This window comes from Arachis stenosperma, chromosome 2 (genome assembly GCF_014773155.1).
Source record: "Arachis stenosperma cultivar V10309 chromosome 2, arast.V10309.gnm1.PFL2, whole genome shotgun sequence".
NCBI lineage: Eukaryota > Viridiplantae > Streptophyta > Magnoliopsida > Fabales > Fabaceae > Arachis > Arachis stenosperma.
Window position 1 is genome coordinate 304,685 of NC_080378.1, and position 15,759 is coordinate 320,443.

General features: G+C 33.9%; 1 pseudogene; it reads left to right on the top strand.

The window, feature by feature from the left end:
* Window positions 1-2,805: 2,805 nt before the first annotated feature.
* LOC130962103 ((+)-neomenthol dehydrogenase-like) lies at window positions 2,806-10,914 on the top strand (annotated as a pseudogene).
* The last annotated feature ends 4,845 nt before the right edge of the window (window positions 10,915-15,759 follow it).

Genomic DNA, 15,759 nt, shown 5'->3' on the forward strand with positions numbered 1-15,759 from the left:
TCTTTGTTGTACAGGTCGGGATCCTGGATAAACCGAGAGCTTGTGGGACATGAGCTCGGGGTCAATCCCAGGCATGTCAGAGGCCTTCCAGGCGAAGAGGTCAGAATTATCTCTTAGGAGCCTATTCAACCCTTGTTTTAGAGTTTCCCCTAGGTTGGCTCCTATATGAGTGTTCTTCCCTTCCTCTTTACCAACCTGTATCTCCTCGGTTTTTCTTCCTGGTTGTGGTCGCAGCTCTTCTCTGACCTTTGTGCCACCGAGCTCTATTGTGTTAACTTCTCTACCCTTTCCTCTCAGATTTAGGCTTTCATTGTAGCATTTTCTCGCCAATTTTTGGTCTCCCCTTACCGTTGCTATTCCCGCTGAGGTCGGGAATTTCATGCAGAGGTGGGGAGTGGATACCACTGCTCCGAGTCGATTGAGGGTAGCTCTGCCGATTAAAGCATTATATGCTGACCCCACATTGATGACTATGAAGTCTATACTCAGAGTCTTTGATTTTTTCCCTTTTCCAAAAGTAGTGTGAAGGGGCAAAAATCCTAGTGGTTTTATTGGCGTGTCCCCTAATCCATATAGGGTGTCGGGGTAGGCTCTTAATTCTTTCTCATCTAACCCTAGCTTGTCGAAAGCGGGCTTAAAAAGGATGTCTGCCGAGCTTCCTTGGTCCACCAGGGTTCTGTGGAGATGGGCATTTGCTAGGATCATGGTTATCACTACTGGATCATCATGTCCAGGGATTATTCCTCGCCCATCCTCTTTTGTGAATGAAATGGTAGGGAGGTCGGACGACTCTTCCCCGACCTGATAGACTCTTTTGAGATGTCTTTTGCGAGAGGATTTGGTGAGTCCTCCTCCCGCGAACCCTCCTGAGATCATGTGGATATGTCTCTCTAGTGTCTGCGGTGGTGGGTCTCTTCTATCCATGTCGTCTCGCTTTCTCTTTCCGTGACCGTCCGACCTTTCTATGAGATATCTATCAAGCCGACCTTCTCTAGCCAGCTTTTCTATCACATTTTTAAGGTCGTAGCAGTCGTTTGTGGAGTGACCATATATCTTATGGTACTCGCAGTAATCGTTGCGGCTTCCCCTTTTTTTATTTTTAATGGGTCTAGGGGGTGGCAATCTCTCAGTGTTACAAATCTCTCTGTATACGTCCACTATAGAGACTTTCAGAGGAGTATAAGAGTGATATTTTCTTGGCCTTTCGAGACCGAGTTCTTCCTTTTTCTTGGTTTCCCTTTCCCTCCCTTTTGTTGAGGGAGGGGGCCCAGGTCGCCAACTCAGGTCTCTTAGTTTGGCATTTTCCTCCATATTGATGTACTTTTCAGCCCTTTCCTGTACATCACTTAGAGAAACGGGATGTCTTTTAGATATGGACTGCGAGAAGGGACCTTCTCTGAGGCCATTGACTAATCCCATTATGACTGCCTCTGTGGACAGGTCTTGAATCTCCAAACATGCTTTGTTAAATCTTTCCATATAGGCTCGCAAAGATTCTCCGATCTCCTGTTTTATTCCTAGGAGGCTCGGTGCATGTTTCACTTTGTCTTTCTGGATTGAGAACCTCATCAAAAACTTCCTCGAGAGGTCTTCAAAGCTAGTAACCGACCTCGGGGGGAGGCTATCGAACCACTTCATCGCTGCTTTCGATAGAGTGGTCGGAAAAGCTTTGCATCGTGTAGCGTCGGAAGCGTCAGCTAGGTACATCCGACTTTTGAAGTTGCTCAGGTGATGCTTTGGATCCGTGGTCCCGTCATAGAGGTCCATGTCAGGGCTTTTGAAGTTTTTCGGAACTTTAGCCCTCATGATATCCTCGCTGAAGGGATCCTCCCCACCTAAGGGTGGTTCTTCTTATTCGTCGCGGGAGTTGCGACTTTTGAGGGAGGATTCCAACTGTAAGAGCTTTCTTTCTAACTCTTTTCGTCGTTCCATCTCCTCTTTTAGGCTCTTTTCAGTTTTCTTTTGCCGCTCTCGCTCCTGCTCTAACTGCTCTAGGCAGTTGTGGACTAATCCCATGAGTTCATTTACATGGGGTGGTCCTTCTTTTTCTGACTCGTGTCCTTCTGAGGAGTTTACCTTTGGGTTCTTTACTCCAGAAGTACCTTCCCTGTGTTGATTATCGATTTCCACATCGTTGTTGCCTGTGTCCAGATTCTCTTGTTCAGAATTTGTCTCCACATGGCCTTCTTCGTGGGATCTATCCGCCATCGATGGATAATCTCTCGGGTCCCCAGCAACGGCGCCAATGTTACGGTGGGTAACCGGAGATTGATGGACTGGATGGAATTGGATGGCCCAATCGTCCGCGGATGGTGGCTTCTGAGCTAGTCTGCACGTTGGAGCCTCCTTCCGACTTGTACTCGTGAATGAATGGGGGGTGGTACCTGCAAAGACACTCCGATGCCTAAGTTAGCAAGGGTGTGAGCAGGTCTAGAGAGTATTGGGCTTAGAGATACCTGAGGGGTGTCAATGTATTTATAGTGGTGAGCCAATAACCACCGTTGGAGTAGTGCCATATTTTTAGGGTGCTAACCGTCCCATTATCTTAGGGAGGTTAAGATATGGCTCGATTAAAGTAGTTAGAGAGATTTTAGGGGCAGTTACTCATTTGAATGAGTGCTTATCTGCCAACTATTCTCCGTCCCGACTTCTTGGGAGTAAGTCGGGTTTGACACCGACCTCTAAGTGTGAAGGTTGGTGTTTAGTAAGGCTCAATCCTCTGGACTATGCCTTTTATTTGGACCTGGGCCTTTATTATTGGGCCAGGGTAAGAACAATTACTAACAATCTCCCTTGTTCAAACAAATCTCATCTATCTATAGTTAAAACCAAAGCACAGCGTAGCATCCATGGTTTCAGCGGCAGATTCCATACAAAGGTAACAACTTTCACTTTTTTTTATACCCTTTTGTAAAAAACACAAATTTAGAAGGGCATATTGGATTTTTTTTCAGGTATGCAGTAGTTACAGGTTCAAACAAAGGGATAGGGTTGGAAACTGTTAAAGGGTTGGCATCAAATGGTGTGAAGGTTGTTCTGACAGCAAGAGATGAGAAAAGGGGATATGAAGCTGTTGAGAAATTGAGGAGAGAGTGTGGTTTCTCTAACGAACTTGTGATCTTTCACCAGCTTGATGTAACTGATTCTTCTAGCATTGCATCATTGGTGAAATTTGTGAAATTCCAATTTGGAAGACTTGATATCTTGGTAAGTTTCAAGATTTTTATGATTAATGCTTTGCGTATCAATTATCATGATCTTTTGCTTCATCTTTTTTGTATTTTTAATTTTTCTATTTACTCTCTTTTTCTTAAGTGCTTAAAGTTGGACGCTGAATATTCTGAAAGTTGCTTCATCTCTCTATTTGTTTTTTAAATGTTCTACCTTTTTTTTATTTTTTTAAGTGTTTAACTTTCCCAGATTAATGCTGAATATTCTGAACTTTTCTATTTTTGTCCCCCCTCTTTTTTATTTTCTTTTTCCTGAGTGACATTTATTATAAAATAACAATGCTTGGAATCTGGCTTATGTATATATGCAAGAATTTTCTTTTTATAAAAACTTGGTCTTAATCAAGCAAATTCTGTGTCTGATTCCAAGAGTAATTCCTCTTATGGCAGATTTTTTTTTTTTAATTTAGCTTATTGGAATGATTCTGTTAATTCTATTTGCTTATGAATAATGTTTGGTAAAGCCATATGTTAAAATATGGAAAACACACCGACTGAAGAGTACTATTTGCAGTGTTGCATTTTTTTTTTAATTGATGTGAAAGTCAATACTTTACATTAAATAACAAAATTATTGTCGTGTAGGTGAACAATGCAGGAATCAATGGTTTCAATTCAGATGATCTTATAGGATCAATAATTAAGTGGAAAGTGTTAGGAAATTATTTGATTTCCTAACTTATTTTTTGGACAATACATATATTAATTATAATCATAAATTATGCTATTTCAAATTAAATGACTTATATAATGATGATCTCATTTATTGTTATAAATACTCATTGAATAAGTCATTGTTACTTTTGATTTGGAATTAAATGAGAATAAAATCGGATATTATCTTTTGTTCCTTAGATAATTATCTTTTGGGTTTTAGATACTATTTTATTTGGGCTTTAGGGTTTAATGGGTGTCATGCTCAAATATAAATAGACCTTCAGAGTTTCGGTCTCCAATATACTAAAGTCGCCTTTGTTGCTCTTTTCCCATCAAAAGAGTTGCAGTTCAGCCACCTAGAAATACAGAAGAAGGCTTTGGTTGAGGAAGATCGAAAGAACCACAAGATCCAAATTCTTCCATTAGTTTCCGACTCTTATGAGTAAAGATATACTTTCATATTATAATATATTTTGGTGATTAAATATGGATCATCTAAATTATAGAAATTAATTTATTCTAACAAGTAGTATCAGAGCCATCTATAATTTAATGATCGAAAATATTCAGTTTTATTTCACTGAATCAATATATGAATTGATATATATTTTGTGTCCCTTACTTGATAATATTACGTATAAAGAAACATGTATGAGATGTGTGCGCCATATATTGGTACTGTTGCACAAACACATAGATTAATTTTCTTTTGTTAATGCTAGTACCATGATATTGCAATTCCTTATATACACGTGTGTTATCATGTATAATTATTTATATATATTATCATTGTTTAAGGTATATCTGTATATATATACTTTATATGAGACCTGATTGGCGTTTAATAAATAAATGTTTTATTTTAAAACATTAATAGAGTATTATTAAATTATAATGATTGATCTTAATTTTAATAGATCCAAAAAAAAATTTCGTTGGTACATGAATTCACTAATAATCATGTTTTTTTTTAAGATCTGAAAAGACACAATTAAAATTTAAATTCTTTTGCGATTTAAATATTTATTTTTATTGTTACATAAGAAAACTGGTAACAATTTGAATTATTATACCCATCTATTTTATAAAGATTTAGTTTTGGAATAAATTGATTGAACATTATGCTGCCAAAGTAGCTTCTTTTGTGAAAATTGATTTATTCGAAACATAAAGAATATGCTGTTATGTAATTCATGCGAATATTGGTCGGCTCAAAGGAAGATTTGTATTTGGCCGAATTACATACAAATATTGATAGTAAATTACTAATTAAGAATAAAGTAATGTTTATTATTTATGCAAATAATAATCGGCCCAAATGAAGTTTATTATTGGGCCAAATAATAAGCATTGCACACTTTTGTTTATTTTTTTTATTAATTATGCGGTCAATAATCGGCCCAAAGGAAGGTTATTGTTTGGCCAATTAATAGAAAATATATGTGGTAATAAATAGGTTGCGAAGTTTAAGTTTCCATGTGCGCATTCAGTCGGTCCAAAGAAAGGCTTAATGTGTGACAGGAATTTTGACAATATTTGATTACTGCAATGAGAGTATCACTTACAGTTAATTTTTCTATCCAAAGATTGAAAATTAATATTGTTCTAGATATCTCAATATGGACTTTTTTCCATTATTTAACTAATGTTTACTGCATATTCCTTTTGTTCTAATCCAGAAAATATGGCTTTAGCTACCAATCTTTCTGCACAAATTAGCAGTATTCCTATGCTGAATGGTTCAAACTTTAAAGTTTGGAAGGATACCGTGGAGATTGTCCTCGGTTGTATGGATTTAGATATAGCTCTTCGAGAAGAGAAACCCACTTCAACTCCGGAAAATCTCAATGAGGTTAAAATAGAGAAGTGGGAGAGATCCAATCGAATGAGCATTATGATCATGAAACACTCAATTCCTGAGGCGTTTCGGGGCTCAATTACTGAGGATAAAGATGCCAAACAGTTCCTAAAGGATGTTAAAAAATTCTTTACTAAGAATGAAAAGGCGGAGGTAAGTAGTCTTTTGAGCAAACTTGTCTCCATGAGGTATAAAGGTAAAGGGAACATAAGGGAGTACATTATGGAAATGTCTCATCTTGCTTCAAAATTGAAAGCACTAAAGTTAGAGTTGTCTGAAAATTTACTCGTGCATTTCATTTTGATTTCCCTTCCTGCACACTTTGGGCAATTCAAAGTGAGTTATAACACTTTGAAGGACACTTGGTCCTTAAATGAGCTTATATCTCACTGTGTGCAAGAAGAAGAGAGGCTACAGCAAGATAAGACTGAAAGTGCTCACATGACTTCATCTTCTCAGTATAAAAAAAAGCGTGATACTACTGCGGATGTGCCTTCTCAGCAGAAAAAGGCTAAGAAACAAGATCAAGTTTCAACTTGTTTCTTCTGTAAAAAGGTGGGACACATGAAGAAGGATTGTACCAAATATGCCACCTGACGTGTAAAGAAGGGTATAATTCTTACTTTCGTTTGTTTTGAGGCTAGTTTAAGTTATGCACCTGTTGATACTTGGTGGGTAGATTCTGTTACTACTACTCATGTAAGTGTTATTATGCAGGGTTACCTGTGGAGCCGACCGCCAAATGATGCTGAAAGATACATCTATGTGGCAGACGGCAATATAGTTGAAGTCGAAGCTATAGGAACCTTTAGGTTATGTTCCACGAGTGGATTTTACTTGGATTTATTAGAGACATTTTATGTACTGTCAATTAGACGAAATTTGTTTCTATTTCTCGTTTGGACAAATTAGGTTATTTTTGTTCGTTCGGAGACAATAAAGTCAGTCTCTTTTATAATTCGAATAATATATGCTCTGGTCTTTTGGTGGATAATCTATATAGGCTTAACTTAAATTCCTATAATAATGAAATACTGCAAATGGGTACAAAACGAAAATTAAATGAGAATTCAGCATCTTGGCACAAACGCCTAGGTCACATCTCTAAACAGAGAATTCAGAGGCTTGTGTCGGATGAAATTCTTGGACCCCTAAATTTGGCGGACTTTGAAGTCTGTATTGAGTGCATAAAGGGGAAAACAACAAACGAAAGGAAATTAGGTGCCGAGAGAGCTAAAGATGTCTTAGAACTAATACATACCGATATATGTGGCCCATTCCCTACTGTCTCTTGGAATGGACAACGGTGCTTTATTACGTTCATAGATGATTACTCTCATTATGGGTATCTATATTTAATTCATGAAAAGTCCCAAGCCTTGGATGTTTTAAAGTCTTTCAAAGCTAAAGTTGAACTTCAACTTGGAAAGAAAATTAAAGCTGTCAAATCTGATCGTGGTGGTGAATACTACGGAAGATATGACGGTTCAGGTGAGCAACGTCCTGGGCCTTTTGCTCTTTTCCTAGAGGAGTGTGGTATTGTTCCGCAATACACCATGCCAGGCAAATCTAGCATGAATGGTGTTGCAGAGCGAAGGAACCAAACTCTTAAGGACATGGTGAGAAGTATGATTAGTCATTCTTCCTTGCCTGAATCACTCTGGGGAGAAGCCTTAAAGACTGCAGTGTACATCCTTATTAGGGTGCCAAGCAAAGCAGTTAACAAAACCCCATATGAAATTTGGACTGGAAAAAGACCCGGTATAAAGCATTTGCATATTTGGGGATGTCCAACTGAGGCGCAGCCTTATAGGCCGCATGAAAGAAAATTGGACTCAAGGACAATTAGTTGCTACTTTGTTGGTTACGCTGAGCGTTCACGGGGGTACAAGTTTTACAATCCTGCATCAAGGTCTAATTTTGAAACGGAAAATGTGAGATTTCTTGAGGATGTTGAGTTTGGGGGGAAGGGAATATTAGAAATGTTGCTTTTGATGAGGATTCTATAACTGACAAATGATCAGGACCTTGTGCCTATTATTATTCAAGATACAGTTATAATACAAGAGCACAATGAGAATCCTACTGTAGATCCAGTTACAGTACAAGAGAACAATGAGAATATCGTTGTTGCTCAAGATACTACTACAGCACAGAAAAATAATGAGAATCCTCCTCAATCCCAATCCATACAACAAGTTCAACAACCTCAAGAAGTGTCATTAAGGAGATCCAATAGAAAAAGGAGAAAATCCATCTATGGTCTCAAACAAGCTTCCCGTTAATGGTATCACAAGTTTAATTAAGTCATTACCTCATGGTTTTGAGGTAAATATTATGGATGAATATGTATACCGCAAGTTCAGTGAGAGTAAGTACATCCTTTTGGTCTTATATGTTGATGACATTCTACTTGCTAATAACGATATAGGCTTGTTGCATGAAACTAAGAAATTTCTATCGGACAAATTCGAAATGAAAGATCTTGGTGATGCCTCTTTTGTATTAGGAATCGAGATACTAAGAGATCGCTCTCAAGGTATTCTTGGATTATCACAAAAGAACTATATCGATAAGATTTTAAGTAGATATAGCATGAAAAGTTGTAGACCCATGGACACACCCGTAACTAAAGGAGACAAGTTCAGTCTCAAATAATGCCCTGAAAATGATCTTGAGAGGACAGTAATGCATGATAAATCTTGTGCATTAGCACTAGGAAATTTAATGTATGCTCAAGTCTACATACATCCCGATATATCATTTATAGTGGGAGTGTTAGGTAGACACTTGAACAATCGGATATGGATCATTGGATAGCTGTTAAACGCGTAATGCGTTGTTTAAAGAGAACAAAGGATTACATGCTTATTTATCGGAGATCAGAAAAGTTGGAGATCATTAGGTACTCTGATTCCGATTTCATGGCATATGGTTGCGAAACTTTGTCACTAAGCTTCATATAGTAGATGACATTGAAAGGCCATTAAAGATATTTTGTGACAATAAGTCTGTAGTACTATACTCCAATAACAATAAGAGCTTGACAAAATCGAAGCATACAGACATCAAGTTTCTTAGTTGTCAAGGAGAAAGTTTAAGAAAAACAGATTTCCATAGGACATATGGAAACAGAGTATATGCTAGCAGACCCATTACCAAGGGATTGAACCCTAAAGTTTTTCATGAGCACACTACTCGGATGGGTGTCAATATTTATGATGCCTTGGTTTAGTGGGAGTTTATGCTATATGTCCTATGACAGATATTGAGTTATTTTCTGCAGAATTAAGTTGATGGTTTATTTCATGTTATATAAAATATTTATTTTGTAATATTTGTATTGTGTTTGATCTCAATAAAGTTGGACCAGCTGGAAATAGACATGCATGAGATCACTTGGCATGAAATTTCCATATTACTCATCCAAATTTGATCTATGTCGTTGAGTATATTAGGATGGTGATTGGCGTGATTTAGTCACGGCATTTAATGTGATAAAAGCTGCGGTAGTTCCATATCTAATGTATGAGACGGACCAGATTGTAAAAGTAATGAGAGAAATAGCATTCAGATGCGCGCATAAAGTTTATAAAGGTGTTATTATGTCAAGAAATAATGTATGTATAGCCCAAGTGGGAGATTGTTAGGAAATTATTTGATTTCCTAACTTATTTTTGGGCAATACATATATTAATTATAATCACAAATTATGCTATTTCAAATTAAATGACTTATATAATGATGATCTCATTTATTGTTATAAATGCTAATTGAATAAGTCATTGTTACTTTTGATTTGGAATTAAATGAGAATAAAACCGGATATTATCTTTTGTTCCTTAGATAATTATCTTTTTGGATTTTAGATATATTATCTTTTGGGCTTTAGATACTATTTTATTTGGGCTTTAGGGTTTAATGGGTGCCATGCTCAAATATAAATAGACCTTCAGGTTTCGGTCCCAATATACCAAAGCCGCCTTTGTTGCTCTTTCCCCATCAAAAGAGTTGCAGTTCAGCCACCTAGGAATACAGAAGGCTTTGGTTGAGGAAGATCGAAAGAACCACAAGATCCAAATTCTTCCATTAGTTTCTGACTCTTATGAGTAAAGGTACGCTTCCGTATTATAATATATTTTGGTGATTAAATATGGATGATCTGGATTATGGAAATTAATTTATTCTAACAGAAAGAGCTTAATCAAACTTATGATATGGCTGAAAAATGCTTAACAACAAACTACTATGGTGCTAAAGAAACATCTGAGGCATTTCTTCCTTTGCTTCAGTTATTCACTTCAATGTTTCTTCCACAGCAGGGTTGTTACAGGTACAAGAAAATGGCCAAAGTTTAAGTATCTTTTTTGGTTTTGTTTTCATTTCCTGTCTTCCTTCTCAATGCTTTCAAGAGTGAAAACATGAAATGGAAGTAGAAAAACGAGGTTCAATTGTTTTTAGAGTCAAATAAATTTTCGGTCTCTGTAAATTTGTAATTTTCCATTTGGTCCTTGCAAAATTTAAGATGATTAGTCTTAGCTCTTGCTGTTTGTTTATATTAAATGATGATAAGACTCTTCTTGCAAGGAACAAACAAAAAATTATGGATTTTTAAGAACTACACTTCTTTAACCTTTTCATGGAAATGGAAGACACTTAAAAAGAAACAAAGACTAAGAATAAAAAGGAGATTGATCCTTTACTTTCTTTAAATTGACTTTTTTAAAGTGTGAACTTGTCTCTGATACTTTGACAACATTGACAACATTGTCTTATGATGTTTTTTTAAGCACATATCAAATGAATGGGCTAAAGGGGTGCTAGATGACACCGAAAACCTCACAGAAGATCTAATAGACAAGGTACTAAGGGAGTTCATGAAAGATTTCAAAGAAGGTTCATTGAAAACCAAAGGCTGGCCAACCTATCTGTCTGCATATATGCTCTCAAAAGCAGCCATGAATTCTTACACAAGGCTTCTGGCATGGAAGCATCCGAAATTCTGTGTTAATTGCGTCTGTCCAGGTTTTGTAAAAACGGACATTAACCGAAATACTAGAATCTTATTGGTTGAAAATGGTGCTGCTAGTGTTGTTAGATTAGCATTGTTGCCTAGTGGTTCACCTTCTGGCTACTTCTTTGCTATGCAAGAATTGTCAAGCTTTTGATTTTTGAAGTTTGATGAATGATTAAATTTTTGTTACATATTATGTAAATTACTAGTGAAAATGAGAGTGGTGAAATTCTTTACCGATGTGCAATTTCTTGTGTGATAGTGAAATGTAGGGGAATTTTTACATGCAAGTTGGCCAATTCTATATTTCTAAATTCTGACTATATTCATGCTTCAAAATGGTCAATTTCAATAGTCAACTCTAATTTTGCAAGTGGTGTTTTGAAATTTAATGCTCTAGAATATGATGCTTCCATAACAAAGAAATTTTCAGCATTAATTAGTCCAATACATGGAAAATGGGCTAGTACCTTCTCATGTTATTATTAGTTTCTTTCGAATTGCATTTGTTTTGCGTCTACAAAAAATTGTTAATTTTGTGGATTAACAATTATCTTGTGTGATAATGAAATGTGGGCAAGTTTACATGCAAATTGGGTTATTCTGTATTTTTCTGTTGATGATGCTTCATATTTTGAAATTTCAATTTGAGAAAGAATGGTGAATCTAATAATTCGCAAGGGATATTTGGAACTTTAATGTTCTAGAATACGAACCTTCCATAACAGATTTTCTCAACGTTATTTATTCCAATACATTGAAATGGATTAGTACCTTCTCAACTTAGTTTCTGTCAGAGTGCCTCTTTTTTTCCTACAAAATTTGACTAATTATGTGAATGACAAAATACTTTATGTGATGGTGAAATGCGGGGAACTTTTCATACAAGCAAGTTGATTTTATATTTTCTCATGTTGTTGATGCTTCAATAAAAAAAGAATGGTCAATTCTTTTTTTTTTTACTAAGTGATAGTTTTGAGCGTTAATGTTCTAGAATATGAACTTTCCATTACAATTTACAAAGAAATTTTCAATGTTTGTCCAATACATTGAAATTAGGCTAGTATCTTCTCTAGTTATTAGAATTTATTTTCTATAAGTGTGTCTTTTTTTTCTATAAAATTTGATTAATTGAATCCCTCTTAATTGAGTATGGGGATTGGAGAAACTATACCATTTGAGTTATTATTCATTGGCTGTTTTATTTTTTTTTTAGTCCTTTTGAATTGTCACTTTTTATATCAATAAAAATATTTTTGTTATTCAATTTTTTAATTGAAGATAAAAGATTTATTTATTCTATCACTATTCAAAATACATAAGTATTCTTTCTTAACTTTTCATGGTTTATAGAAACTCTTTAAATTAGGACCAATTTATACTCATTCTTTCTATTCTTACTTTTTGAAAACATTCACTTTGATGAGCACTTCTTAAAAAAATGTAAGTTATCATGTTTCTATGCTAATAGAGGTTTATCAAAAAGAGAGGGTCGAATGCATAAAAAGATGAAAAAAAAAAAGAGAAAGAAAAAAAGAATGAATGTTTGGAATCTCTCATCAAACTTGTTATACTTCAAGATGAAAGAAATAGAGAGATAAGCATAAGGCTTCTTTTGCCCAACTTTAACTCATTCCTATAAATCTCGCCATCACTACCTTTTAATCCAAATCCTAACTTAGATGAGAGAGAGCGCGCGTCATAGAAGACGTTGCTTTTTTATTTATCTTTTATTTATTTTTTTTCTTTCTCTTCCACTTTTTAGTTTATCTTTTAATTTTTTTTTTTTGCTTTCTCTTCTACTCTTTATTTCTAAATGTTGTGGAAGTGACGCTTGAATAAATACTCCACTACTATTTGAATGCATAAATATAATCTAATTTTAATATACCATTTAAAAAATAAAGAGGTAGTATTTTAAAAATGGTTCCTAAAATGCTGCTAAATTTTTTCCATCTTATCAAATTTAAAAAATTATGTGACCTTATGCTACTACTTCTAAAAATATCTAACCTACCCACAAAGTCTTAAAATTAATGCAACATAAAATTGTAAAATAACTCTAAAACAAACAAAGTCAACCCAAACAATAATTCCAAAACATTAAGAATGCATTTTTTAATAGAAAATATGAATTTCTATTAGCCCCTAATCTAGCTCTATATTAAGATTTAAAAAATATGAATTCTTAGAGATGCTAACAATCAATAAATAAGCTTTTTTCTTTCTTTTTTTTTTGTTAATTTCCAACCATATTTAAATTTTTAAAATAATAATGAATTCCAGTAAAATCATTTTTCAAAATGAAACAGGTAAAGCGAAAAAAATAATAATTATAATAGTTTCAAATAAAAGAAAGGTGATATGAATAACATAATCATGCAGGTGACTTAATATTGGTATAAATAGTTATTCGAAATTACAATAAAAATATAAAGAAAATTTCTTAATGCAACTACAAAGATGAAATTCTATTTACATATAATAATTAACGTAAACTATGGAATCAAATATTTGAACTTATGCTTAGTGGCCCTATATGATCCTTGATTTGAAATAATGAAAAAGAGTTTCATCACGTATACTTGACTCTTAGACAAAATCACATATACTTGACTCTCGAACAAAAATTTTTTGAATGTATGAATCAATTTTTTTTCAGTTTTCTTGAATTATCACGTTTTATGTTAATAAAAGTATTTTTGTTATTCAATTTTTAATTAAATATAACATATTTATTTATTCTATCACTACTCAAAATATATAAGTATTTTTTTTCTAATTTTTCATAATTTGTAAGTTGTCATTTTTTAATACTATCAAAAAGAGAGGACCAAATGCACAAAAAAATAAAAAATTTAAGAATTTGAAAAACATACTATATTGACCTTTAATTTTGTTTAAATGCTGATTGAATAAAAAGTGAGAGAAAAAAAATCGATGGTTGGAATCTCTTACCAAACTCGTTAATTTTCAAGATAAAAAAAAACAATAAGTGTAAAGCTTCTTTTACACAACTTTTAAATCTCTCAATCTCTCAACCACTACCTTTTAATCAAAATTCTAACTTAAATGACAGAGAGCGCACTATAGAATTTTTAGTTTATCTTTTATTTTTTCTTTTTAGCTTTCTCTTCTTTTCTTGATTGGAATATGTGCAATGCATGGGCAGAAAATAAATGTTGCCAAAATTAACCATCATGAGTTTCACTCTTCTATCCAACTGTATGCTCTACTTACCCACTGCACCAATCTATAACCTTCCTTGGTACAACGAACAACATTTTGCTTTGATTACCACACTCTAATATCAAACTATCAATACATATGATGATCAAGAATTATTAATTCTTTGTTATTTATTCACCGAAATAGCAGCAGCTACAGGATCAAGTTTTCAATAACAAAAGATTCAGATGTAACTTGATGGATCTATGAATATTCGTGTTGGCCCAAAATAATCATTTCACCAAAAACAGAAAACTCAAATACTATAGAATATGTAGAATGGTGAAGGTGAAAAAAGGAATATAAGATACAACAATAGAAGTTATAAGGTTATGGCTCACTCAGTCCCGTGTCAACCCAAAGATTTACAAAAGAATTAACTAAGCATTTCTTATTCCAAATGTCTCATCTTTTTTCCTCTTCATTGCTAATTTTCTTCTCTTTCTAGCATCTATACATGATTCACTCATAGTATTGTTTGGTAAAGAATGATAACAAAAAAATAATAACCAAATAGAATGTCCAAATCCAATAAAACAACACCCAACTTTAGTCTTATATGAAAGAGAAATAGACTATCCTAATTGAATAGGACATTTTAGCAAGTAGACCTCTTTTGCTTAATAGCAATCATAGTCTACTAATTTTAATAAAAAAAAATCCTACTTTAGGAGCATGAGATGTGATGAATTAAAAAAAAATGTACTTTTTTAATATCTAAGCTACATTAACCATTCTAGGCAAATGCACCTAATATATCCATCAAACAAAAGAAATGACCAGAAGACCATTTTTAACTTGTTCACTTTCAAACGGTAGCTTGTATCTTGCACTCCTACCAACAAACACAAATTATACTAAAAATCTGATAAATGACAAATGGAATAAAGAGAAAAACAAATTTAAATGAAATAAAATTTGAGATCTTGATATAAAAAAGGTAAGGAGAAACACACCTAAATACAAAAAATAAACAGCCAAAAAATTTTAATAGATTTAGACCACTATAACTCACAGATTCATCAACAAAAATCATCTCCATGAAATTTGGGAGAAGCTGACCAGTAAAAGTAGGAACAGTCCAAAGCCTAATCACCCTAACTTTGAGGTTCCATGCTTCCTTCTCAAGATTAATCTTATTAACTATATCTATGGCAGTTGTCATATTGAAATGCAATTAAAGATATGAAAGAGAATAGATTTTAGTCAATAAAATAGCAACTAAGAAACACATGCAATAGCAACATGAATGTGAGAAAAATATGACATGATCAATGGATTCTGCCTTTATTTATAAACACAAATAAATTGAGTAATTTGAATTTCAAAATCCATAGAATCCTTATTTTGGGAGGAAAAAAAGAAGCAAGATAGAGATTTGAAAGATATTGATATTGATTGACCTTAGATATCAATCGAAAGATATTTGCGGGCCCACTAAATAATCCTATATATAGGTCCTAAGCTAACAACAATTGATACACAAATAAAGTGTATAAATGGTAAACTATATTAACCCTAAGTTATCCTCTATATAAATTGTAAGCTAATGGGAGAGAGGATTGGACGAGAAGAGAATGAGAGAGCAGAGAAAGATAAAAAAGACAAGATGAGGTAACACACAGAGAAAAGCAAGAACTAAAAATTAAAAAAAAAAATTAAAAAATTATGCATAGATTTAGAAGTGGTAGACTTAGATGAGGACACCTTTTAGTATAGACATCATTATTTTATTAGGCTTCCTATATTATTATATTTCCAATGAAAAATAT